The 26,797-nt window shown below is 43.9% G+C and overlaps 1 protein-coding gene across 1 annotated transcript in view; it reads left to right on the top strand.

Annotated features, from left to right (window-relative positions):
* The window catches only part of LOC144784345 (nmrA-like family domain-containing protein 1), a 216,045-nt gene that overhangs the window by 123,345 nt on the left and 65,903 nt on the right, over positions 1-26,797 (top strand). The gene's annotated exons all lie outside the window — the stretch shown is intronic.

Here is a 26,797-nt window from a genome sequence, read left to right as displayed (position 1 = left end):
AGAAACCTTCATGGATTAAGAAATTGAAAAATGTGTTTGTGAAGGACAAGGCGATAGTCACAAGAGACGGAAAATGACTTCCTCCGCTGAAAACGCCTGCTTCCTATATGTTGTCAAAATATGGTTACCATACATGTGTTTGGTCAGAGAATTGGGTGAGATATACCAGAAATTATGGTGTGTTAGCTTTTCCCGAAGGAGGATCTTTGGATGTGGCAGTTTTGAGAAATTTAAGAGAAAAGATGAGGAAGTTTGACCCAAGACCTAGACCAACTCAGTTTGAAGATTTAGTTGAATGGGAGGATGAGATGCATGAATTAGAAAGCGAAAGATTGAAAGGACATGTCAGACCAAGAGGTAAATTTATGGGGAGAGACACATGAGAGTAGAATGCGTAGATGGAGAAATGCTGACATGTGTGATGGCATGTATCCAGTCAGATTAGTGGATGATTATGAAGGGCGGAAATGCACAGAAAAGAGGTAAAATATAGAAACAGGGAAAGAAGGTTATGGTGAAAGTGAATCAGAGGATGCTGTGTTAGAAGAAATATTAAATAGGAGACCGCCACCATATCAACCAGGTTCTTTATGGACTACACCTAATGCTCCACCCGTAGATGAAAGGATTAATGAAACCCCAAGACAATTTTCTAATTTCAGAGATGTACCAGAAAGAGTAGAAGGGAGATATAATCCGAGTACTTCAATAACAGAACCAAGACTTACTGGTACTCCAAAGCAAATTAATGAGCGAGAAAGTGTAAATATGGTAGAAAAACGAGTTGAAGAACAAGCAAGTACTGCTGAATATATATACGGAATACAAATGCATTGACAGAAAAGATACATGAGCTTATGAAAAATATAGAAGCAGTAACAGTCCCAGTAACAATAGGACCTGTAATTCCAGTGTTTGAAAACCAAAGAATAAAATAACCAAGTTTGACAATCCCTTTGCAACAGAGTTTGCAAAAAGTGAGAGGAAATATTTATCCAGATTTGTCAGAAATCAGACAAACCAATAATGTAAATCCGTCTGACTTAACTTTCAATCAGAGCTTACCCTATAAATATGCAAACGGAGCAGAGTCTGATTCTGCTACACCGGAAAAGAGTATAGAAAAATAGATCTAACGCAGACACCTGTAGGACCATCAGATCAAGAATTAAGTGATTGGATTAAAACTCTGAAATTAAAAGAGCATGAACCTCAAGTACTGGATGTAGCGAGATTAAAAGTTGACATGGAAGAATTAATTATTGGAACAATTGGAACAGACAGACTAAAAGCGTACCAAGATGATGAACTTATGTTTATGTGTAAAAGCATAACACGGAAAGTGAAGTCTGTACATGACAGTTAGAAGGTTTGGCAAAAGAATTTGAAATAGAATTTACAAAGAATAACACATTGCCGGAAGGTTAACCCAAATAAAAGAATTAATTGTGCTGTTACGAAGATGGGGAGATGTGAATAAACGGAGAGTGAAATGGGCAACGAAGAAAGAGGAGGCTAGTGATAAATCCACATTAGTGTTTCCAGTCAGAGAAAAAGAGACAGTCGCAAATGAGTTCCCTATGAGAGAAATACCTGGAGGAGGATATGTACATGTACCATGGAGTAGACAGGATATATTATCATTTACAAATGATTTCCCCAGATTGAGAGAAAAACCAGTAGAATGGTATAGACAGGTAGATCGATTTGTGAAAGTTTCGAAAGTGCTATGGGTTGATCTAGATGGATTATTTGACATAGTTGTGCCAGCAGATTTATGGACCGAATGCAAAATAACTGTGAATTGGCCAAAAGAGGAATATCCTCGAGATAAAGTAACAGGTGCTCTGTCACCTGAAGTGATGAGAAAATATGAACAAGTGATAGTATTTTTGAAGAATAAACTTCCACCAAAAGAAACAGATTGGGTAAAGATAGACAGAACTACACAGGAACCAAAAGAATCTGTACATGCATTTTATGAAAGATTGTTGTTGGTATTTAAACAATACAGTGGATATGAAGAGTTGAGTGAGAAGGATATGAGTCATTTTATGTATCGATTTGTGTATGGATTAAGACCAGAAATTGGAGATATGATTAGACATAGTATGATAGGATGTCAGTCAGGTTCGGTAAATGATGTCTTAAGAAAAGCAAAATATTGCAGTGAAGAGATCGATGCCAAACAAAAGAAGCTAAAAGAAAAAGCTATGTGGGCACAAGTGAAAGTAGCAGAACACCAAGTGGCACAATTGGACAATAAAAATACTGATGCAAATCAGGGAAAACCAAAAGGAAATTTCCCAAAAACAAAATTAGTAGGAAATATAGAAGAGCTAAAGAAAAAAGTTCCCTTGTCATAATTGCGGCAGAATAGGGCATTGGAGAAAAGAGTGTAAGTATCCACCAAGAGTTAATCCAGAAAATACATCATTGAATCCACAGGTGCAGAATGAGGTAATTCAACAGCAACAGCAGCAGATAGTTATTCAGCAAAGTCAGGTGCCACAACCGCCACTTCCACACAGTATAAACCATCAGAGATACAGTGCAGAGACAGGATTCAGCAGAGGAGAATATGTAAATAGATCGCCCAGAGTGAATGTGAGTCACCAGTATTGGTTACAAGAAGAAGGTGACAGTGAGTCGGATGAAAGTTTCTGACGGTGCCTGAGAGGGGAAGAAGAGTGTGTGCTTGGAGCCACTCTTGAGGTAGATCAGTCTGGTCCATTTGTGAACGGAAAGGTGAATGATGTTGAAATAACTTTCCTAGTGCACACTGATGCTACCCGTTCTACTGTTAGGTCAGTGGAAGTTCAAAATCTTCCTCTCTCATGAGACCACATCCAAGTTGTAGGCGTAGCCAATAGACAGATCAAAACATCCTTAACACAACCAGTTGAAGGAGGGTTCGGGGGGAATTCCCCCCGAGAAAATTTAGAAAAAATAGTGGAAAAATGGTGCATTTTCAAGCAAATGTGAGAAAGCAGGAAGGTTAATAAAGCAATTGTGAAAGTGCAGGTATTACATTATTAAAGAGCTGTCATATAACATAGGTAGCTGCTTATTCAGTATAACCACAGAGCTTCATAACAGGCTATGCCAATGAAAATACTGGCTACTACCTGCTGTTATGGCTGACAAATTTGAATAGCGGCTGCCCAAATCTATTTACAAGCCACAGGTAATAGAGCTGGAAAATTCAAATGCTTTCGACGGTGGACCAAAACATGGTTTATAGGATGTGGGCTTGCCCTAACAATGGACCACATTATTACTACTGACATATAAAAATAACAATAACAATTTGCACTGCAGGCGAATTTAAATATTGCAAATCCAAATGTGTTTACGCGATACAGTTGATGCGCTGATGCGCATTAAAATTCCACGGACCAAAAAGTAACTGTTTACTAGACCTTAAGAAGTCTTGGTCAGAACAAATTTTATTAATCAGAATTTGTAGTGTAGAAAACAGTTCCTTTCTGTGCACCTTAAATTACACAGAAAGCATTGTAAATGATAAAAGCGGAAACATTTGCTGCTGCTGGCTAGTACTGTGTTTTTCTGATTCGAAAGTGCGTCATGGCTTGAAACACCCATCCCTGGGCAGTGCAGTGGGGCACCTCGAGGCGATTTCAGCCTGTTATCACTCCATATGAGATAGCCTCCCTACCTATCCTCCCCAATCCCCTCCACCAAGATAGAGGACAGATACGGCAAAGCCTTCTGAGACACCAACAGGCCACATAAATACTCTACGGTGAGCCTAGCTCTCTGGAACACTCGTTGAATGTGGGAATGAAATTGGAAGCAACCCAGGAGAAGCAGTGGGAGCTTTTCACGGGCAAGGCCAGGGCAGATATTAAGCATGTATTGGTCCAGTTTCTCCCAGAGGGTGTGCACTGTGTTTTGTTTTAAAACAAGATTAAAATACATACTTTAAACGTGATCACCTCGACTTCTGCCCAGGCACACAGGCCTTTCTTAGGCCATGCTTTAGATCCCCACAGTTCGGTATTTCCCACATTTATGTTAATTGTGGGTCAACAAACGCAGTAAAATGGGATTTTGAGCCAGGAATTTGCTAACTTTCTAACCTCACATTCATTAACCCACAGAGCAACCCTCCATGCATTTTAATATGTCTTACCCAGTTATATTTAGATTATAAACCTCACAAGGATGAAATGTGGAGCCAGGTCACATCTAACTATCCAACTCTGCCAAGGGCCCGCGCCACTTTCAGAATAAGAGTTACTCTTAGAGATGACACCAGCCCATCCACAGGCTAGCCCACCCCTGTCTTATTTTGCAGAGTTGTGCACACTTTAAAACAATGACGGAGGCACATGTGGGTAGAAATGTGGTGTATAACCAAAAGAGCCTCCAAGAAGCTCCGATAGCTTGGAGTTCAAATTGCTTATTCTCGCTGATGCTGTTCTTAAGGCACGCAACCCCACAACTTAAAAAAAAAAATGTTAAACAGTATTCAGGACATTTGCTCCCACCTAGATGTGCCCAAAAGCTAATTCAAAAGCATCCTACTGGGAAATTACATGTGTTTTTATAACAATATATCCTTAAAAAGAAGCGAAAATGCAGCAATAATAATAATTTTTTAAAACGCTTTGAAATCCTAATGGTGTTTTCTAGTGTTAGACGTGTCAGAACTTGTGCAAGCAGATGCCGCCTAAAAGTGATTATGGTGTATTAACAAATTACCAGGGGACTGGTGCTTCCCGCATGGCAGGAATTATCCCTTTCCCAGCGTTTCACATCAAAAGCCTGGCGGATTCACCAGCCCTAATCCCTGCTGGGCTCTCTCCGGTAAATATATATAGAGGCACATCGGTCGAAAGAAGCAATACGGGCCACACCTCCTCATTTAAATCTCATCATACTCTGATATGCATCTGCTCTTCTATGAGCCTGTACGTAAGGTATTCTGGGACGTGTAGTCAATTAAATCCAAAGAAGGATGCTTCTTATGGTAAATGCCCAATGTAAGCTCACCTTGAGCCCCAAGGAAAGGTGCGCTTCTAAATTCGGAAAGCGCGCTCCACATTTAAGTCCATGTTGAGACTCCATGGCCCCCTGCAATCCCGGGGTGGTGTGACTTTTATTAGTTGGAATCATCACTGGTGTTTATTCTCTGAGGGTTCCACATAGGCAACAGTTAAAAAAGATGCCACATAATGCGCTAAGCTATTTGTCCAGGATGTGCCTACAATCTTTCTCTTGGGCATTACTGTAATGTTAGCCCCTCCAACAAAAAGCCTGGTCATTGCTATTAAGTGCAGCTCGTAGAAGACGCATCTAGTACAGAGGGCAGTTCTCTACATGTGGACAAAATTAAATACATACATGAATACACACATAGACGTCACTTTTCGGATCCCACTATTGATCCTACTATTGAGGTTTACTTGTTGGGGTTAGTGCAGTGGCCCAGATGTCGGGGGTTTATTGCACCAGCTCCTTTAGAGCTGCATGTGAATGTATGAGGGTGATGATAATGATGTAGCAAGAGTATCAGGAGCTGTGAGATTTAAAATTGTTCTCTTATAAGCTATATGTATCATGTGATTGATTGGGGTAAGCAAGGTTCAGAGCTAACAGAGCACTATTTGTAACCTGATTAGCGTAAAGAGCCTGGGATGTCCCAGCACGTTATTGCAGTCCTTGGAGAAGGCTGGAAAGAGATCTGTCCCATGGGGGCAGGAAGAGCACTGTGCAGGACTGAACCGAGCAACCACTGCAATACATTATCAAAACAGCGAGCAGACACAGCGTTACAAGCATCATGAAAAAAACACACAGCTCTGTCTGGCAAATTTCTCTCTATAAAATCTGCTTTGCACAAGTCATTTAAAAAAAAGGGGGAAAACCAATTTTCTTTTAAAGGAACAGAAAAACATTTGCAATTAATTTTTTTCAGAGCCCAGACTGAACAGTTATGTCCAAGGTGGGGTGATGAGTCCAACTTAATCGTAATTGATCCGTGAAGGTGTGCGTGGCCCGTGCTGGGTTTGGTAAAATTACCTCACCCTGAGGGTTGTAGACTACAGACAGCAGACACATGCTTGTGCTGTGATTTGCCAGAAGGCCTGCTGTTAAGCGGTTCTATGAAAGAGAACAGAATGACAGCCCCGGGCACCATGCCTTTTTTTACCTGTCAAATGCAGACAATGGCAGGTACAATACTGGGTATGAACCTCGTGTGCCCACTCTTCACTAGATGTTCGGAATTACTAGTGGCACGCATTTTTTGTAAAAAATGCAGGCCAACAGGGACACAGAATAGTTTCATTACTAAAAAAAAATCTTTGTTAAAACACAGTAAAAATACAGCAATGGATAATATTTTGACTTCCAGCCACACTATTCCAGAGAAGTCCAACTATCAGTGCCATTCACTTTGGGGCTCTGTTTGGAAAGAGGATAGTCCCTGCATAGAGAAAGAAAAACTCTAGACTCACGACCGAACCCGGAGCCATGAGATGAGCAGCCACTTCTGAGTATATGTTTAGTTATGGAAATAAATCCTATTCTATAAAATACGAGCGAAATAAATAGTAAACCAGAACAACAAGCCCCACGTCTGAGTACAGAAAGGAAAGATTTGTGTACCAACACAAGCATACATGCAAACATGAAAAGCAATGCCACCAGCTCTTCAATTAACATAGTAATACATGCAAACTGCTATGAAGAACTGGCTGTATGATTTATCACATTAAAGGCAGACCTTTTGGCTTTCCCAAAGCTTTTTTTGCCACTAGCACAATCCGAATTTTAAGAGTGAAGCCAAGCAAAACAGTGCTGGGGAATTAATCAATGGCGTTCTTTGAAGTAACCTAGTATTAAATCACAGTATACCTTTTCCGTTTCACCTACTTACATGTAAACAAGAAAGAAGAGGAGATTCAGATAGGCACATGGAGATTAAAGCGCCAGACTTTTAGTTCATGCCAAAATGTAACCGGCATGACCACCTTATAGTAAATGCAACAGTCTCTCTCTTTGCAGCATTATCACTGAGCTTGCAGCCAGCTTGTGCACACAGTTTTAGAACCCTAAAGCAGCCCAAGCATGGCACAACAAATGATTCCCAGAAGTCTTTTCAGTCTTGAAACAAAGAGGAAGTTGCGGGCAAATATTGTACTGCCCTGCCTCTGAAACTGCATGTTAGATCAATGAGTATGCCTACAAATCAGTTATATACAGCTAAAAGGGCATACTCCCAAATTTGAAGTGAAAAGTTAATATGTTTTTTATACAGCTATTTCAAATTTATAAAAAAAAAAGTTTAAAACCCACACTTATACACATGTGCAACTCCCACAAAAGAGTTATGCTGGCCGGATGCCTATCTTCAGCAGCAAGACACCAATGCTCAGGTTGTTAATCTAGGTCTAACACACAAATCCCTGTAAGGTCTTAGGTAATCAGTAACCAACCATGAATATGTCTGCAGCTGTTTCTGGAGATGCACTCAAGAAGACCTTGAATAATCTCAAACTGTTGCCTCAACCACAGATCCCTGTGCCGAAAAAACATCAAACTGTTCTAGTCTGTTATCAAACTGATCTACACACGTTACTGGGGATTGTCCCTCAAACGCTTGGATGTCATATTTACCCAGCTTATTCAGAAACTGACTGCCCATGAATCAAACTTTACCCAACTACAGACCGATGTCCCTTTATCACCTAGCACTAAAATCCTCAGAACTGCTGTTAGCTCACAATTATCAAATTATTTGGAAACAAATAACCTCCGCAGTGACTTTCAGTCAAGGTTCAGACTGTAGCGGTACCGAAAATACATTACTAAGCATTAAATAACAACTGCTTTCCACAATGACCAGAGTAAGTATCCTCGTAGACATGCTTTATGTATTCGATAAAGTAGATTTAAAAAAAAGAATCTAATGTGCCAGTGAACATTTTTGGCATAGACAAAATTGTACTCTAGTGGTTACGTTATTCCTCTGAAACTTTACCTAGCAAGTAAAGCTTGGCCCCCTCCTCCTTCAAATATCACAAGTGACACAAGGGCTTCCAAGAGTTTTCCAAAAAGTCGTTGCCGACAACTACACCACTCAAGGCTTTCCACAGCAGCCATATCACTGGTTATTCGTTTAAATTCACAGTTAAATTGAAAGAAAGCTCTAATAATGAAAACCAGTCAGGGTATTGGCTTTTGCCTATTGAAATGCGATGTACATGCATACATAAATACAGAGGGTGAAGTTTTGTTTGCACGCTGTGGTGCACAGTGGACGCAATGTTAATGAACACAATTAAATAAGGGGAGTAGAAATTAGAAAGTTCAAATGCTAATTTCATCATTGGCGAGAAAACCAAGGAAATCACTAGGGAAGTATTAATATTGCATCCAATTGAATTTAGAAACAAACAAACGACAAAGGGATTGAACTGTTACACCTACTGCTTGTCAAAGATTAAGAAACTATGTCAGGGAGTTCACGAACAGTCAGTAGTCCATCAGTGAGCTGCAGTGATTTTACACGAGTGTTCCAGTCCTGCCAAGCGTCACGCAACAGGTGTGACGCTCACGCATTTCACTGCGGTGATCCGCATCACCGCACTGAAATGCAACGTCACGCATTTTGCACCTGCTGCCAGGCGAGCCACCAGCGGCGCCTCTGTCACTGTGCCCGTGGCTCTCTGTTGCTCCGAGGTGCGCCTACTTCTGTGTGTCCCTACAGTTAACCAGACTACACTGCAGTGCTCAGCTCTGAGAGCCGAGCGCTATTAGCCAGCCAATCACCGACTGTGTCACCAGGGGGGCCGGGATTTTAATCCGGAAGTGCGGCGGTAGAGTGCCGTCACATCCGGCCCAGGAACAGGAAGTTTGTAAAGCGGCGGGGGATCTGAAAGTGCAGGCTGCCTGCCTGCTGCTCACAGCCTCTCTCATGCTGGCAGGCCGGCCGCCGCGGCCGCAGGGGGTCCAGCCAAATGATCATTCCCTTTTGCAGCATGAGCAGCGCCGGCTTGCCTTCAAGAAGTAAGTGCCTGAAAAAGATAGAGCCAGCATTATTCTGTCTTAAAGTAAACTTCTGCTATACCGGTTATTGAAAGACTAGCATATGTGGTGCAACTAAACTGAGGTAGCGAGCGGGTGGACAGTTGGAGCACGGGGCTCCACGACGCTAAGCTATAATTAATGTTTTTTTATTTTGATTCCTTGAGTTGTCAAAGAGTGTGTATTTGAAATACCACAGCCTGTCGGCTGTGACCTAGACTGTCAGCTGCCTATAATTACGATGGGTGACGCAGCTGAAATCAGTGTAGGGGCCTCCTCCATCCTTCAAGACTGAACCTGGGTCCCACGTGGGTCCCACGTGGGTCAGAGAGTGCGGCCATCGATTGATTGCCAGAAAAACAAGCCCGGACCCAATGCGCGTACTATGGCTTGTGAAAGCTTGCAGGTCGTTTCTGCCTGTGTTCAGTTGGTTTGAGCTCCCCTTCTATTTGTGCCCTTATAATACCGGCCCATCCACCAACAGGTGACCGAGGCCCTGGCAGTATGACCCTGTATCAGTTTCCTACCTGCCCGGCCGGGCCCCCTGTGATTGTTGCTGTCGCCTTGCAACACTTGTACTTTGGAGCAGGTGGTGCTTTTCTTTAAATACCAGGGAAAGCAGGCCTCTTTCCAGACTGCGCACAGTGCAGCCTCTATCACAGAATGACCCTCTCGAGACAGACTGACTTCAACAGCCTCTCTCACAGTCCAGTGTGCCTTCTGATTCGAGACCGACTGACTTCAACAGCCTCTGAGAGACTGCATGCCGCCCGCCGAGCCAGTGAATGTGTGAGAGTCACTTTCGCACCAACGACATCGACAGCTGCCTTATTTTTTTTGTTTCCCCTAACCTCGCTATATACCTAATACATCAAGAATGAAAACTGCGTCATTTAGACTAAGTTTGTAAAATTACCTTGGCACCCACATTTTTTCACTGGCACACAATTATTTTGCCACCCGATTACGAACTGCGCATAAACAGAAGAAAAATCACCTGGGTAAATGGCAACTGTGCGCCCCCCCTTTTTAATATATTACCCTGTGCACACAAATCCGCACGTTCCTTTTAGAAAAGGTACATCTGATAGTAAGCGGCCGAGAACCGGGTGCTTTTTACATCTAATGAACCACTTACTCAAGGGCTTCAGTAACCCAGTCAATGCAATAATTGACGAGCCATTGGTATCAAGAGGCTAAAAATAGGATGCTCTGATGGTATAATATATGCACACATATGGGCATATCATTTATTGCTTATATAACAACAATATGACGTTCTCTCTTGCGATGTCTGATTGCGCTTCACATTGTTAACATATACTAAATGTTTTTCAACTTGCCCCTATGTCATGACGATTTCTTTTAGTAATTCCTCGGGTGGACCAAGGAAACTTTTGCATTGGTGTAAAAAAACACAGCACAAATCCTTATGAATTACACCGTTTGTGCTGCATGTGTAATTCAGAAAGAGGCAAACAGATTTAGCTCCTTCAGTCAACATCATAGAAAGAGCTTTGCTCCACGGCTTGCATGGCGAAAATAATGGTGAAAAACCAAAGGTAACAGAGCTGTTGCTTATGAATCGTTTTTAGGAGTGTTTTAGATATTTTAACTAGTTAAAGCAGTTAACAGTAGTGTTGTGCCTCTGACTTTACAAGGGCACTAGGTTAGTGCCCTTCCATTTCTGGTGCTTTGCAGCGGTTAACTTCGTAGTTTCTCGTTGCTCAGATGGGTGTAATTTCTGATATTTGTTACCCTCGTCTTCTTTGCTTAATTTTACTCGCGATACAGTGTCACTCATAGTTGTTGAAATGTCACTCATAATCGCACTACAATTATAGAAATGTCACTCATAGCAACCTGAAACCTTGGCAGCTATGGTGTTCCATGGCCCATGATATAGGTGTGTTAGCCAGGACACCCTCTGGCACCCACAGCACTATGTAATTAGTGCTAAAGCCGGGCCATTACAGAAAACACTGCACATTATCACGTAGCTGGCAGGCAATGTGTGCAGGAGGGCCGGTGTGAAAGGAAAGGAGCGAGTGAACAGCAAGGGGGGAAAGGGGGGGACTCGTCATTTTTCAACAGGCGCTGGAATGTGGGAGGAAGAAGAGAGTGTGAAAAGGGGTAGGTCGTGTGAGGCCACAATGAAAAAAACGTTTTGTTTTTTTAAACAGTAATAAAAACAAATACCTGAAACAACTAAACTCGCCTGCCTATGTCCGACCACAAGTTGGTTTCTGGCTGCTCTGAAACAAACCCACGTGTGACACACTGGAAGCAGCCATCTCGAGTCTGCGCAGACTCGATTTCTCAGCTTCCAGTCTGTTTACAGCCTTAACCCCACCCTTTCCCAACTCGTCACAGTGACGAGTTGGGAATGGGCGGTGTGACCATTTCTCCATTCTCTGATTGACGTGAAGCCCCGGTATTACAGGGCTTCACTGAAAACGCCCAGGGCTGATTTCATCCCCACGGCATCAGAGGGTGGAGACTGGTCCGCAACTCCATGCTTTTGCCGAGCTGATGACATCACAAGCCCCAGGGCGGTGAGATCGTCAGCCGGCAAAAGCTGTAGACATTGCCACTCTGAGATCGTCAGCCTCGCTGCAGAATGAATCATCGCAGGTAGTGTGTGCGCACCCCCGACCCTGAAAAAAAAAAGAAGAAACTGCATTTTTAGGCTGTGTGTGTTCACTGTGTCTCTAACACAAAACAGTGAAACACAACACTTTGCTTGTTTGACGAGTGCCAGCTAAAGTTAAGGGGGTGGAGCCCCGACGCCCTCAAGGAGAAACCGCCCCTGGGTAGAGGCTTTCCCCACAAGGAGGAACGATGGGTTAACTGTTGCTAAATTTCTTAAACGTGAGATTATCCCTAGGTTCGGTTTCCCAGTGACGATCGAGACTGATCGTGGTCTACATTTCCAAAATGAACTCATGCAAATGGTATGTGAAGTACTGGACAATCGTCAGAAACTGCATTGTGCTTACAGACCTGAGGCATCCGGAGTAGTTGAACAGGTAAATGGAACTATCAAAAACAGGACTGCAAAAATGTGCTTAGCAACAGGACTGAAGTGGCCAGATGCCTTGCCACTGGTTTTGATGACCTTTAGAAGCATACCTGACAGAAAAACTGGATTGAGTCCACATGAAATCTTGATGGGTAGGGTGATGAGACAGGCATTTGTACCAGCTGATAAATTGTTGACAATAAATGATGACATCATACTGGATTATTGCAAAAACCTATCTGGCGTGGTGACTTCTGTGTTCCATCAGGTGGGAACAGAATCAAACACCAAAGAGAAAAATCCAGCTCATGACCTAGTTCCTGGAGACTGGGTGCGTATAAAGGTGCACCGCAGAAGAAACTGTTTGGTGCCTCGTTGGCAGAAAGCAAGACAAGTCATTTTGGTTAGCACCACTGCAGTTAAGTGTGCCGGAGTGAAAAGATGGGTACATGCAAGCCATACTATTCGTGTGCCTGAACCTGAAACTCTAAACGAAGACGGTGAAAGCACAACTGATTCAGACTCTGACGGTGAACCAGAGAGAAGTCCAGATACTGAAGATCGACAGGAACGTCGATATCTGGACGTATCAGATACTAGCTCTGCGTCTGAAGGAGAAGGAGAAAGTCTTGAAGTACCGAATTCTGAAGATCAATCTGAAGATCGAGAATTGGTAAAGACTGACACTAGTGAAGACACTGAGCAAAGTGAAGATAAAGCTGATAAGGGAGAAAACTCTGAAGAACAGTCTGGAAGCTCTGGAAGCAGGAACGAAGATCCTGAAACTGGAAAAGAAGGAAAAACTCACGATAAGGATGAGATTCCAAGTACCAGCTATGGAGATGTTCCTAACAGAGTGAAAGAACTGTCAAAAGAGAAAACTGACTCTGAAAAAGAAAAAAACATTGTAAAGTTTGTTGTAAATGAAACTGTCGAGGACACTGAAAGTGAAACTGACGACAGTGAAGATGAAATTCCATTAAGAAAGAGTTCAAGAAAGAGGGCTTGGAGAGTGGAACATAACACCACGGAGCCTAAGACAAAAAGAGTTTGTAAAGGAGACATTTGGCCTAAAGGAAATGATGGTCTGAGATTCAAACTGGTTAACAAAGAAAGAAAGCCAGAGGAGCAGGTTAACGAAATAACCAGTCAAAGAGAGACATTGGGAAAGAAAATAGAAGTAGTCCAAAGGCCAAAAAGAGTGAGGAGACCAAATCAGAAGTACAAATTACCTGATTCTGTCTCAAATTGAAGAGGTAAATAGTAGTCAAGAAAATTTGAATTGCCCAAAGACAAATGGGAAAAGTGAGTAAAGAACTGAATCACAAAGAAAAATAGTAACTGATCAAAAGGATAGGGTAAAGGTAAAACCTGAAATTCAGATAAAAGGAAAAGGGCACTGTAAGTGAAAAATAAAAACTTGTAGGTGACACAAGGTCGAAGAAAATGTGTTAGAAAAGTAAAAACGTGTGGGTGACATAAGGTCGAAGAAAACCTGTTAGCAAACCTTGCTGTGTAAAAAAAATAAATGTCTACTAATGATCATAAAATGACATGTTCTATTTTTAGAAAATGGTGCAGAACGTGTTTAATTTGTATTGGATTACTGATATTGATATGGATAATTTTAGCTATTGTCATTCCTTTCCAAGATAACTTAGTGAAGTTGAAACATAATGTAAGTTCAAGTGAACAAAATATTGAATCAAAGTGTAACAAGCAGCATGTATATAGGCCAGAATTACATCAAGATAGCTCTATATGTGATTTTACCAAGAACACATTTTCAAGATTGTTATCTGCGTATGTTAGAACAATGGATGCTAGTGACTGTTATGTGTGTGTAAAGTTACCTGCATCTGTTTCTGAGGGGGTGACCTATCATCACCTTCTACCTACATATGGAGTCACGTGTAGTGTGATTGCAAACCTGTTTTATCAAACAGGTAAACTGGAATATCATTTTTCCAATTCGGATGAAGTCTTTGCAAAGCTGAAAATTGATAAGGCATTGAATAAGAAAAAGCCTGCTACAGTTATGGGAGAATACTTTTTAGAAATAGACAAATTAAGTCATGACTATGCGTTTAAAAATAATTTGACATGTAAAATGAGAGTAGAAGAGAAAGCATTTTTAGATATGGTTGAGGAAAGGCGAATTGCCTATAAACGTAAAAAAAAAGTAGAGCATGAGAAATCCAAATATTGGACATTTAATGATGAAAATATTGATGTAAGAAATGTGAATGTAGCAATAAATATGGACACTCCATTGTTAGGAAAATTCTGTATTAGGAGAGACAACACTATGTAAGACAATTATTTTGTGGGAGCAAGTCAATGTAAAGATACTTACAGAATCCAAGGGGGTTGGGGATTTAAAGGGGGAAATGATCCAGTTTTTCCTGGTGTTTACTTCATTTGTGGAAACGAGGCTTAATATAGATTACCTGACCACTGGTATGGGACACGTTATGTGGGTTTGGTCTTTCCTAAAATCTTTCATGTAGATAGAGGTACAAATGGTATCCATGAAATAGGTAAACCCTTAAGTCGTAGAAGGAGAGAGAGTGTCATAGAAATAATAGGTGATGTTTTTGGAGCACTGATACCAGCAGTGGGAATATCTTTCAATGCAAATCGAATTCGAAGATTGTCAACGATAGTAGATCGTTTGTCAACAGACACAGCAGGTGGATTCCTAATGGTAAACACCGAAATGATTGCTATGAGAACTATGGTAATGCAAAATCGTCTTGCTCTTGACATAATATTAGCAAAAGAAGGAGGAGTTTGTGGAATTTTGAAGGTACAGCACTGCTGCACCTACATTCCAGATAAAAGTCAAAACATTGAAAAGTACATTACAAATATTACAGAGTTGCATAGAGAAATTGAACCACTGGAGGTTGATGGTATTCTCGAACGACTTGATAGAAGTTTTACAGCAGTTAAACATTGGTTTCAAGAAATAGATAGTTCAGGTAGTTCAATTATAGGCAAAATACTAATTCCAGTAACAGTCATAACATTAGTTATTTTAATGATAAGATTATGTTGCAAATACAGAAAAAGAAGGAATGTTAGAAAGTCATTAAAGAAGATGATCCAGAGTTCAGAAAAAAAGATTTTTAAAGAGACCAGAGAAAAAGATACTAAAGTATAGAATATACTAATCTGAAGAATTTGAAACATCTTCTGATAAAAATGTGCAAAATTTTGGGAGATATTTGGTGATAAATTACCAAAGGCGGGAGTTGATGGAGCAAGGAGGAGAAACAAAATTTTGTGTACCCCTTGTGAAGTCATACTTCCATAACTATAACATGATCTAATGGAATGATGTGTGGAATTAATCAATCTAGAGTAAAATTGCACCTACACAAGTACACGTGGGAATTAACTTTGCTTATGTTGCAATTATAATTAACTAACTATGTGATTTTGTTGTGTCCTAAACTAATAAGCAGCTTCGAAATAATAAAATGCAGCATAAATGTGCTTTTGTTTACGTATTTGTGGCAGAAACCATAGGATAAGTAAGTATATTACGCCTAAATGTTGCTTATCTGCTAGGTAACTACTAATAGGGAAAACCTTAGAAACGGGGAGGTCAACAGAAGGGTTAAAATTCTTTAATTAACGTTTGTTTGTGTTTGTTTCTATGATAGTTCCCATTCTGGCCTGTGAGGCCTTGCAAAAGATGGCTGACTTGTTGAACTGCGAATAGAAAATGAACTGAGCTTGCGCAAGTCCAAGTCCGAGTTTGAATGCGAGCTGCTTGTGCCTGGAGTGAAAGCGGTTCAAGGACAGAGTGGCCTGGAAGTCCAGATGGCTGCCCAAGAATTTTGCACAATGGTTATGAACGTGAGAGAGTTTGGTAAAGTTACCAACTGAGAACAGGACTAGGCCGGACATGGCCCAAAACCAATGACCCATTTAAAATCTGGCTGACGGAAGCGGAATAAATGTTGTAATGATGAGATGATGCTCATCCACCCCAAATTGTCCAATCAGAACTCAAATTTATGCTGAAAGTTACTCTTTTAGATAGATAGAGCTAGTGAGAAAGGTATAAAAAGTGCTAGTTTTAGAGGGGAAAAAACTCCTTTTCGATTTCCTCTCGAGATGCTGTCCATATGCTGATTTTTCCTGAGATGTAAGACTTTTCTTATTTCTGTAGAATGAGATTTGAACTTTAGGTGAGGTTATTAGTCAGGGAAGTTAGGAGAAAGAATGAATTTTGGGAACTATCTGTCTTTTGCTAAAAACACTTGCATTTCTGCAATCTAAATAAATGTCTATTACTGAATTTTCTAAAATAAATGAAATTAACTGTTTTGAAATAAAATCCTTATTTTCCTTTTAATGTCGTTTTTGAATAAATAAATAAATAAAGTGAATACATTTTAGACATGTTAAATTTGCTTGTAATAAAATTTAGATAAATGGAGAACTAAGCTGGTCTTGAGTTTTCCTCCGCCTAATTTTTTTACAAGCAGATCCGTCGACCACAGTGGCGGTGTGTCTAAATAAATGTTTTGTTAATGAAAACCATGGTAAACTCATTTAAACTGCAGGTGTAAATAGAATAAATATTCAGTTATAGTTTAGACATCCCGCTATGATACAGCAGCTCTCCTTTGAATCTCACCGATCCATGAAGTAAGATGTAAGTATTTTGTGAGTGACTCGTAGTGTCATGGGCCCCACTGTCGAGTATATGTATGATTTTGTACTTCAGGTAAAGGTGTCATGGTTTTAGAAATTATTTCCGGAGAACCGCTGCATCACATTCACACATTGTTTCATGTGGTACAACCACGTCTGCGCATTTTACACATTGTTTCATGGTGTACAAGTAGTTTGACCGTTCCACCCTCAGTGGATTCGTCACTTACAATGTATTCTACTATTTACAAGTAGTTTATTATTAACTGTACAATTAATTAAAATCTTTACAGTAAAAGGAAAAAAATACAGAGTCCAATAGTTGTAAGCTTCTTTGATTGGTAAGGTGTGTGCTACTATACTAGAGAATTAAAAGGAGGAGGATAAAAAAAAAAGGCTAAAAAACAATTAAAAAAAGCAGAATGTATTAAGAGGATACGGCACCCCTGACTGAGTCCCACATGATTGGCATTTTTTCCCCAACCTTATATGCCTTGGAATTAGTCTGTGCAGGGGCCGTTTTTTTATTTAAGAGGCTTGCAGGAGGGGCAATGTCAATGATCCTACATAGCGAGAGCACATCCACTTTAGTCCGCTGCTTTCGCCGTGGGCTTCCCATGTGTTGGAATACTTTCGTTATTGACCTTTAAAGCTGACCTAATTTGGTGAACAAATTTTGCCAATCTCACTAGAGTCATTGTGTCGGTGGTTGACCAGCCCAAAGCTGATACTTCAGAGCATGATTTTATACTCCGATTGAGGCAGATCGGACGCAGCAATCGCCGACGTTCATTATTGAGATGAGGACAGCAGCAGAGAAGGTGCAGCCAAGATTCCCTCTTGTAGGTGCATAGCGTGCAAGTTATGGATTCCCTTCTTTGAGCCCATGCGGGGTTGAAGTCGCTATCCCAAGCATGGTCATTCTCATATAAAGAATTTTACTTCGGGCATGTGTTGTAAGGGCCTCGTTTAGATATTTTTGAGATTTTCCTACCGTGTATGAATTATTCAATGGATCCAAGTGGGAGCTTCGGCGAAGGGTTTTATAGTCGAGGTCAAAAGAAATTTCATACACTTGTTTATTAACTGCTCTCTTCCAAGCGTTCAGTGGAATTTCATTTCGCGGGAAATTTCCTTCGTCAATCTTCAAGGCTTTGATTGCATTTCCCAGCCTGATATGTATGTATGTATGTATAGATATTCTTATATAGCGCATTTGCTGTCACCCAAACGGGCATCCTGGCGCTTAGACAATCATGACATACAAGGTATTACCAGCATCCGAAAAATCTATTGCAACATCCTGGGGAATAAGTGGGTCTTCAAGTTTTTCTTAAAAGAAGGGAGATCTGCCATACCCCTCAGGTCCAGAGGAAGAGAGTTCCACAGTTTTGCTGCGGTGAACCTGAAAGCCCGACCTCCCATCCGGGAGCGTCGGATCTTAGGTACTGCTACCAGATATGCTGAGGCTGACCGAAGTGGTCTGCCCGGGGTATACCAGGAGAAGAGGTTCTGCAGTGGGAGTGGGCCTTGACCATGAAGAGCCCTAAATACCAAACACAGGGCTTTAAAGTCGATTCGCTGCGAGATTGGCAGCCAATGCAAGTCCCTGAGAGCCTCAACAGAGGAGTCCAAACGGCGGCGCGACAGTGCCAATTTAGCGGCAAAATTCTGCACACGCTGCAGTTTCCCCAGTAAGGTGGCAGGTGCCCCCAGAAGCAGTGCGTTGCAATAGTCGAGACGACTTAAAATAATGCTCCGCACTACCTCTGGCCTGGCATGTGAAGGGAGCAAGGGTAGAATCTTACGCAGCGAGCAGAGCAGTGCCATACAGGTGGCTACCGTTTTGTTCACTGCTACGTCTAATTGCAAATTGGAACTGAACATCACACCCAGATTCCGTACTGATTCAACAGAGGAGTCAGTCCCTTGGAAATCAGGGGGCCAGAAATCCAATGGGAGAGGCCTAGGGGTACGGTCCATTGAGCAATGTAGCACCTCAGTTTTCATGCTGTTAACTTGCAAGGAGTTGTTACCTAGCCATGCTGCCGTGGTGCTCATGCATCGATGGAAAACCTCCTGGGATACCGCCTTCTTGCCTTCAAACGAGAAGACAAGCTGGGTGTGGTCTGCATAGTTGGTGACTGTTATGCCGAAAGATGTTATCAACGAGATCAGGGGACGGAGGTAGAGATTAAATAAGATGGGACTGATGGAAGACCCCTGTGGTACACCCTGCCCCACCTTCCTGATGTTAGATTTGAAAGGTGGCAGGGATACCACCTGGTACCTATGATCGAGATACGATACCAGCCACTGTAGGGCCAACCCAGACACTCCAACCTCCGCCAACCTCCTGATCAAGATTGCATGGCTAACCGTATCGAACGCGGCCGACATGTCAAGCAGCACTAAAAAGGCCGCTTGACCCTGGTCGGCCCGCGTCCGAAGGTCATCAAGAACAGTCACCAAAGCCGACTCCGTCCCATGTGCTGGCCTGAAGCCAAACTGGACCATATCCAAGCTCTCGGCGGATATGCCATATCGAGGCTGGCCCTTCGAAGATGGATCTCAAGTGGAATTTTAGGGAGTTTGCCGGGGCCCTTAATATCCTTAGATACATCTTTATAAGCTCCCCCTGGCCGATCAAGTCTGGCCTCGCTAGACCAAGCTCCAATCTCAGCCTGGATCTTCTTGCTGTCCTTGGTATGTGAAGCATAGACTTGTAAGCCTTAACTTGGGCTGAATTGAGAAGAGCATCCAGCTCCCCGGGGAAGGCGGGATGACCGTTGCAAATTGCGGGGAGAAGCTTTGCTCTTAGGGCTATCAGAATTGGGCTAGCTGATGGGCTGATCAAGTTCTGACTTAGTTGTCTTAACAAATGTATTACCTTGTTGGCTTTGGAGGCCTGCTGTTTTAAGTGTACATTTGCTTTAGCCCGTTCCGTAAACCAGACCCAGAGATAGTTGTATGAGGCCACCGAGTTTATTTGGGCATTTCCCAATTGCCTCTGTGCATGCCTTTTTCCGATAGGAGGACCCTAAGATAATAATCTTGGTTTTCCCTTGATTGACTGTTAGGCTATTGGCGATTTTGAAGCTGTTTAATGCAGTTAGTGCTCCTTGTAGGCCTATCTTCGTATGGTCCATTATAGCTGTGTCGTCAGCGTACTGTAAAACTGGTAGCCTCACGCTTCCTAATCTGGGGGCTACTAGGCTGGCTCCTTTTAGGGCCTCCCCCGGGTCCGCCGTGTATAAATTGAAAAGGATGGGGCCAGCACACACCCTTGCTTCAGCCCATTTACTGTGGTTATTTTGTTATGTAGTTAGCCATGGTCAATCTAATTTGGCTAATCCTGTCGCCAGAGGTCAGCAGTGAGCAGTGATCAGCCGAGCAGTCGTCAGTTGTCGGGACGGCCTACGAGGGAACCTCCTGTGGCCCGCTGGTCCGCTGGTCTGCCGGAGCCGTTTTTCGAGCCGGGAGCAAGAGGGGGCAAGAGGGGGGGGGGACTTATGAACTCCCCTGCTTAAGTGCTCGCCACTCCGAGCTGCTCCCGAGTCTCAGCGCGGTCTCTCTCGCGGCCATGGTAAACGCGGGAACGACCCGGTGGAGGCGGGACCCGCAGAGACCGGCAGAGAGGCTCTCGGCAGAGCAGAGCAGGGGAGCCACGGGAGCATTTAGCAGCGGGCGCACTTGGACGCACTTGGTCAGCGTGCATCCAGGCAGCATCCAGGTAAATGCGGGAATAGCACTGAACTGCACTGAGGAGCATTGAGAAGCCTGCAGACTTGAGACTTTGAGTTCACTTTGTACTTTGAGATTCCTGATTCCTGATTCCTTACCACGTTTTGCGGTCAGCCGAACGTTGTGCTGAACGTTGTGCGAGGAAAAGAGGGGGCTGCAGGCTGTGAGCTGCATGCGGTCGGGCGTGAGCGCTGAGCCGAGCGCTGTGAGAACAACGCCGCCGCCGGGGTGACCGCAGGGGAAAACGCCACCGCCGGAGGAGCCGGTGCCGGAGAGCAGCAGAGGCGAGGAGCTGTAAGCCGGGACCGGGACCAGGACTGGGACGCGTTGGGTTGGACTCCCGCCTGGACCCCTCTCTGCCTCTTGCCTCCCTCTGTCAAGCACTGGACTTCTCAGCACAGCCCTTCACTGTCAGTCGCGCAGGTGGCGCAGCTGAGCGATAGAGCCAGAGAGTTAGAGAAACGGAGGGAACGAGTCGGCGTTCAGCATTCAGCGTGCGGCGTTCGGAGGAGCTTTTCCTTCTCATCCGCCCGCAGAAGAGCGGCTGAAGAGCGGTTTGACTGCAGTCTGACTGCGGGGGGGCCCACAGAGTCACGAGACAGAGACAGAGATCCGCAGGGAGGAGCGAGCAAGGGTCTGGCACGAGGCACAGTAACTGACTGGCAAACTCTGGAGTAAGGAGTAAGGAGCTGCCACGCTGTATCCCGACGTGCTGCTGCATCCATCTCCGACTGCTCTGCAAGGCAAGGCAGCGGCGTGGGGGGGCTTGGGCAGACTCTGGAGCCAGGAGCTAAGAACTGCCGCGCTGTGCCGCGTTGTACTGCCGCACCCACTTCGGATTGCTTCGCAAGGTAAGGAGAGGAGAGGGGGGGCCCGCACATCGACATTGCCCCACTACCGCCCATTACCGCCTCACATTGCATTACATCGAATCGGTCTAGTCTGAACCACACGAGAGTATCTCCCAGCTTAAACGCCGCTTTGGCTGATTTTCCATCGTGGGTGGCCTCCCTATAGCAACGGAAAACCTCGGAGCATCTGCCTACTAGCGGGAAGCCAAAATTCCAGCAGGACTCCCGGTATATGGGGGTCAAAAGGAAGGGCCGACAGCCCACGTCCCCGGAAAGAAGCCCTACAACCCAATCTCCAACCAACAAGACAACAACACGGATGATGAGGAGCAAATCACTAACTGACAGCTCAAATGAAAAGTCGCAAGCGACCGACCAAAGAGGCTCGATTAGAAAATTTCTTAAGAAAAGCGACCCTCTTACTAGCAACCACGGCTCCTCTCAGACCGTCATCCCAGGCATTTCAAGCCCAGTCCAAGACAGCAGTACCAACGATGATAGTAGACGGCCGTCCAACTCCATCTGCTCCTCTAAGGATGTGACACCCCCCTGCGAGGAACCCACGACTAACCAGGAAAAGGCCAGAGTAGCCCACGAGCAATCACATTCTAAGCTATCAGCAGGACAATGCAGGGGTGGTTCCCCCGGCCGGTCCTCAGACAAGATGAAGGACAAGATGCAGGACAACATAACCAGCAATATCAAGACCACAGCCATAGCTCCCCCTAAAAGCGATCCCACAGCAACAACAACAACAGCGCAAATCCACCAGACTAAAGCTCTTGGCCCATCCCTTCAGACCCTGGACACAAGCAACTCCCAACAGGAACCCAAGAATCCTAAACCAACGGTCTCTCAACCAGATTCCCCTGCACCTGTGCTGTCAGTCGCAGGGGAGCTCTCGGGCTCTTTCCTCTATAATCTTGAACAAAAGATCGAAAGAACCCTTGATCTAACTCCAATCTTGTCGTGGCCTCTAGAGTCTCCATGGGCCCACCAAACGAAGGTTGACTACCTTGCCTGCAATATCAGCACAGACTCGAACACAGAGAATCCATCTCAGCTGGAGACAAATAGTGCTACCAACAAAGCTCTCCTGTGGCAATCAACGATGATGGAATTACAAATAGACCTCTTGCAGGCAATAGCCGGGCGCTTAGCAGACATAAGCTTCAAAGTGGAGTACCTGGACAATAGGATCTCCCAACATGAGTTTTCCAACTGGGGGGCCTGTTCCTGCCGCTGTTCAAATCTTATCAGGAAGTGGGCCTCTCTGCCTGAGGTATTAGCCAACATAGTAGAAATAGCGAAAGAGAGAACGGCGCGCCCCGTTGTTAAACAGCCAAGAAGATTGGGCGAAGCGAAATAGTCACACCCCGAAGGAGACGCAGCCATCCTGAGCTCCATCGGGGAAGAAGGACATAGTCGACCACGGCAAAAACGCAGAGCAAAAGACAACCAAGTCAGACAGCAGCCCATTAACATCCAGAACCCCCCAAAGCCTAAACCATAGGGTTAGCGACACTATTGGAATAGTCCTGCAGGAAGACTCGTCAGGCACAATGGACACACAGGATCCCCCGCTATCAAGGAGGGCAAAAAAGAAGCTAAAAAAGCAACAGAAAAAAACAAAGTAAAAAGTGAGACAGCCACAGCTACTGAAATTCCAGCATCTGCCTCCAAAAGGGGGGACAAAAGCGACCCAGTTGTACCCAATATTCACAGATAAAAACTGGGGTAAATGGATCTCCCCAGTCTCCTTCCCTAAGGAAGTACAATATAAACAAATCACATCGTCAAGCACCCTGAATACGAAGGGCGAAAAATTACCAGCAAGGCAAATTATCCCCACGGCTAACCAGCTAACGCCCGGAACAAGCCCATCATCCTCAGAAGGGCATACACAGACAATTCCGGCAAATCCCTGGTTACAAGCGGCAACTCCGCACCTACCACAGCTAAGCACTCAGTCCCAGTCTACTACTAGGACCAATTACGAGCAAAATAAGTGCCCGCAAGGAGGTCCTCCCTCAACCCTTCAAAGGAGTATCAGAACAGTGCCTACCCCAGTAGAAACTTTAACAAAAAATGGTGTTCAGGCTAAAACCGCAGGTGCATCAGCAGTTGTGTATGAGGTGGTCCTCACTCCGAGATTCTCTAACATGGGCAACCATGACATCCTGAACCGGAGTAACATTCTACGTCTTTTCAAACATCTGGAGAGCCTAGATAAGACACAAACAGGGGACATAGAATGGGTGAAATTCCTGAGTCTGAAAGGGGACACACACGGTGATTCCACCGTGATGGGACTAAAGAACAAAGAAACACAACAAGCCATCGAGAAAAACTCAATCCTTCTTGCGTTGTGGGGTATTGAAGTTCAGATATTGTCGCCCCCAAAATATCCCGTTGTCCTGGCCCCAGACAGCGGGAGAAAGGCCACTCGATCGGTCCTACAAGAGACAATCAGCTTGGGAGCCCCAAATAGAAGCCAGATGGGCCAAAACGTCCCAATGGGAATTAGAATCCTTTGCCAAAACAATCAACGGGTTATACGCACCATCTCCACCACCCCTGAGCAAAAGGGACTCGTAAGCAGGAGGACACAGAATTCCTAACCATCACAAAAGTCAGTATGTCAGAGGCGGCGCCAGGCCCGGAACTACAGCAAAGTTACAATTAACTGTAATCTCCTCGAATATAGCAGGGATTAGCAAAATCTGTAAAAATTAAAATTTGAGGCGGTTCCTGGAAAGTGGAGACATTATCTGCCTCCAAGAGACTTGGGCCTTGACCTCCACTCCTCTGGCCGGGTACTACGAACTTCAAGTACCAGCAACAAAAAGGAATATCTTTGATCGTCCAGCAGTCGGCCTATCAGTTTTTATCAAACACGAGTGTGCCGTCACTGCTACCAGCATTAACGTGAACTCCCTTGGTCTACAAGCCCTACAGATAAGAGGTTTGAGACTCAACAAACATCCTATTCACCTGCTGGTATTAAACTGCTACATCAACCCCGCACAGACACTAATGAAGGACCAGCTGGAGGCTCTGGCACAAAATCTAGAGGACCTGCTAAATAAATACAAAACACACCAGGCCATTCTGGTTGGGGACTTCAACCTAAAAGACCTCGACAAATCGGAATCACTCCCCCGGGGTTCAGGAAGGGCGGCCCCTTTGCATGATCTTTTCTGTAGTTATAAATTGACATCAACTCACGCCCTGAAAAGAGCTCGCTCGACTGCCTGGCAGCCTCAGCCCACTTTCCGAAATGTGTCCAGAATTGATTATATTATGATAAGCCGAGAGCTGGCTGACAGAATGACTGACTTTGAAGTCGAAAACCGGCAGGAAAGCGATCACAGGCCACTAAGAGCATTATTTCAGCTGGACATCCCGCCTGCTACTTTTTACCAACCCATCGGGGAGACAAGCGGGGAAGAGAAACACAGCGTCCTGCGCAGGATCAAGTGGACAGATAAGCTTGATGGGAAACTTCAATCATGGCTGGGTCAGGCACAGGAAGGGAGTCAGTTTACAGAGGATCCACCCATAAAAGGATGGGAGAAAATTATTGAGAATCTACAATGCAAGTTCGGGAACCCCAAATCAAAAAATACAATAACAAAAGTGCAATCTAGTATAGGAAATACCTGCCCTCAGGACATACGAGAACATAAAAGACTTTTACGTAAGGCTCTCGTAGCAAAGAAAAGAGGGAGCAGTCAAATAGAGGGGGAATCGATAGCTTCACTGAGGGTCTCTTTGAGGAAGAAGTTATGGGAACTCAAAAAAGTCAACATGGAAAGCAACTGGCTTAAAGTTTTCTCCCTCCTCAAACACAAGAATCCAGCACGACTCTGGAGATTTATTAACCAGCTGAGCAACCGAGGACCTACGAGAGAAAATTGGGTAGCTGAAAAAGAATGGGTGCAATATGTGAAACAGCTTTATGTAACAGACTCCACTAAGGAAGTCCTAACTAGAGATAAGGCGGAGTTAGCTGAGGAAGTCCAACAGATTAGTATAAACCGTGAAGTCATAACTTTGAGCCCAAGCAAGGACTCAATGGATAACAGCCCGGCTGATGCTGATGATACCATACCAACCTGGACAAACATCCAACAGGTCATTAAAACCATCAAGCGCCTGAGGAACGACGGGGCCCCGGGGCCCGACGGGATCCCAACGCCGGTCTTCAAACAGGCACCAGAGTTCTGGGCAACACTCTTAACCCCGCTTTTCAATTGCACCTATCTGACCGCTACCACTCCCGACTCCTGGAGGGGTTCCATACTGGTTCCAATCTTCAAAAAGGGAGATCGCCTCGAGCCATCGAACTACAGGCTCATTGCCCTGCTCGACGTGGAGGCCAAGGCATATGCACGCCTATTACTGAATGATTTAGAAAAATGGGCAGAAGTGGGAAATATAATACCCATGTATCAGACCGGATTTAGGTCCCAGGCATCTACGATGGATAATGTCCTGGCGCTAGCACATCTTTCAGCCCAGGCAATCTTGAAGAACCATCCCCCTCTATTTTGCTGCTTTGTGGACTATAGTACAGCCTTCGATAAAGTGGACAGAAAACGCTTATGGTGGAAATTAGAAAAGTGGGGCATACCATCAAAACTTCTGAAGGCAATAAGGTCACTATATGAGGCCACTTGGGTGTGGGTTAAAACAAGCGCTCGAACAGTCTCCCCCAAAATAACCACAGTAAATGGGCTATTTACAAGTAGTTTGACCATTCCACTCTCTTGGGGATTCGTCACTTAAAGTTTTTTTGCTACACTTTACTGTATTTTGTTGTTTTACCATGTTTCTTACTACTGTTGTACACTGCCCCCTGTTCTTCTTTCATCATTTCACTTTTTCAACTGCTTGCCTTAACCCTGTACTTTACTCTTGTTAGCCTGGCCAGCTCTCATTATGTTTGTACTTGGGTTGTTGATGTTTTATTTGATTATGTGAGGGAGTGGGGGCTTATCTTTTGTGAGAAAGGTGCATGAGTTGTTTGTATTTATCTTTCCTGCTGTCTTTCCTGCTTTTCTTCTTTCATTTTCATAAACTATTATTATTCTCATATGCAACTTCTGTTCCAATGATCATTTCTGTTCTCATTTCATTGCATTTGTCTGCTCTGTGCTTTTTGTTAAATTTGACTTTTGCACTGCTTGCTAATAATGCTCTCTTTCTTTTCTGTAAAAAAAAAAAGGGTGATGTAATAGTCACAAGTTGTCCTTGTTTCTTTAAGGACAACTTGTCAGTTCCACGCGCCTGCCCTCGTGCGCTATTGTTATTTGATATGTCACTCATCCTGGAGTTCTCGTTCGAACCCTGCTGCTCTGTAGGTTTGGCGGTTACGGCGGGAATACCAGGATGAGCGGTCGTGGGTTGTGCTACATATCACCTATGTAACCAATAAAGGTTTCAAACT

Source organism: Lissotriton helveticus, chromosome 10 (assembly GCF_964261635.1).
Source record: "Lissotriton helveticus chromosome 10, aLisHel1.1, whole genome shotgun sequence".
NCBI lineage: Eukaryota > Metazoa > Chordata > Amphibia > Caudata > Salamandridae > Lissotriton > Lissotriton helveticus.
The sequence above is the reverse complement of the archived record's forward strand: the minus strand, read 5'-3'. Positions and strand labels throughout refer to the sequence as shown.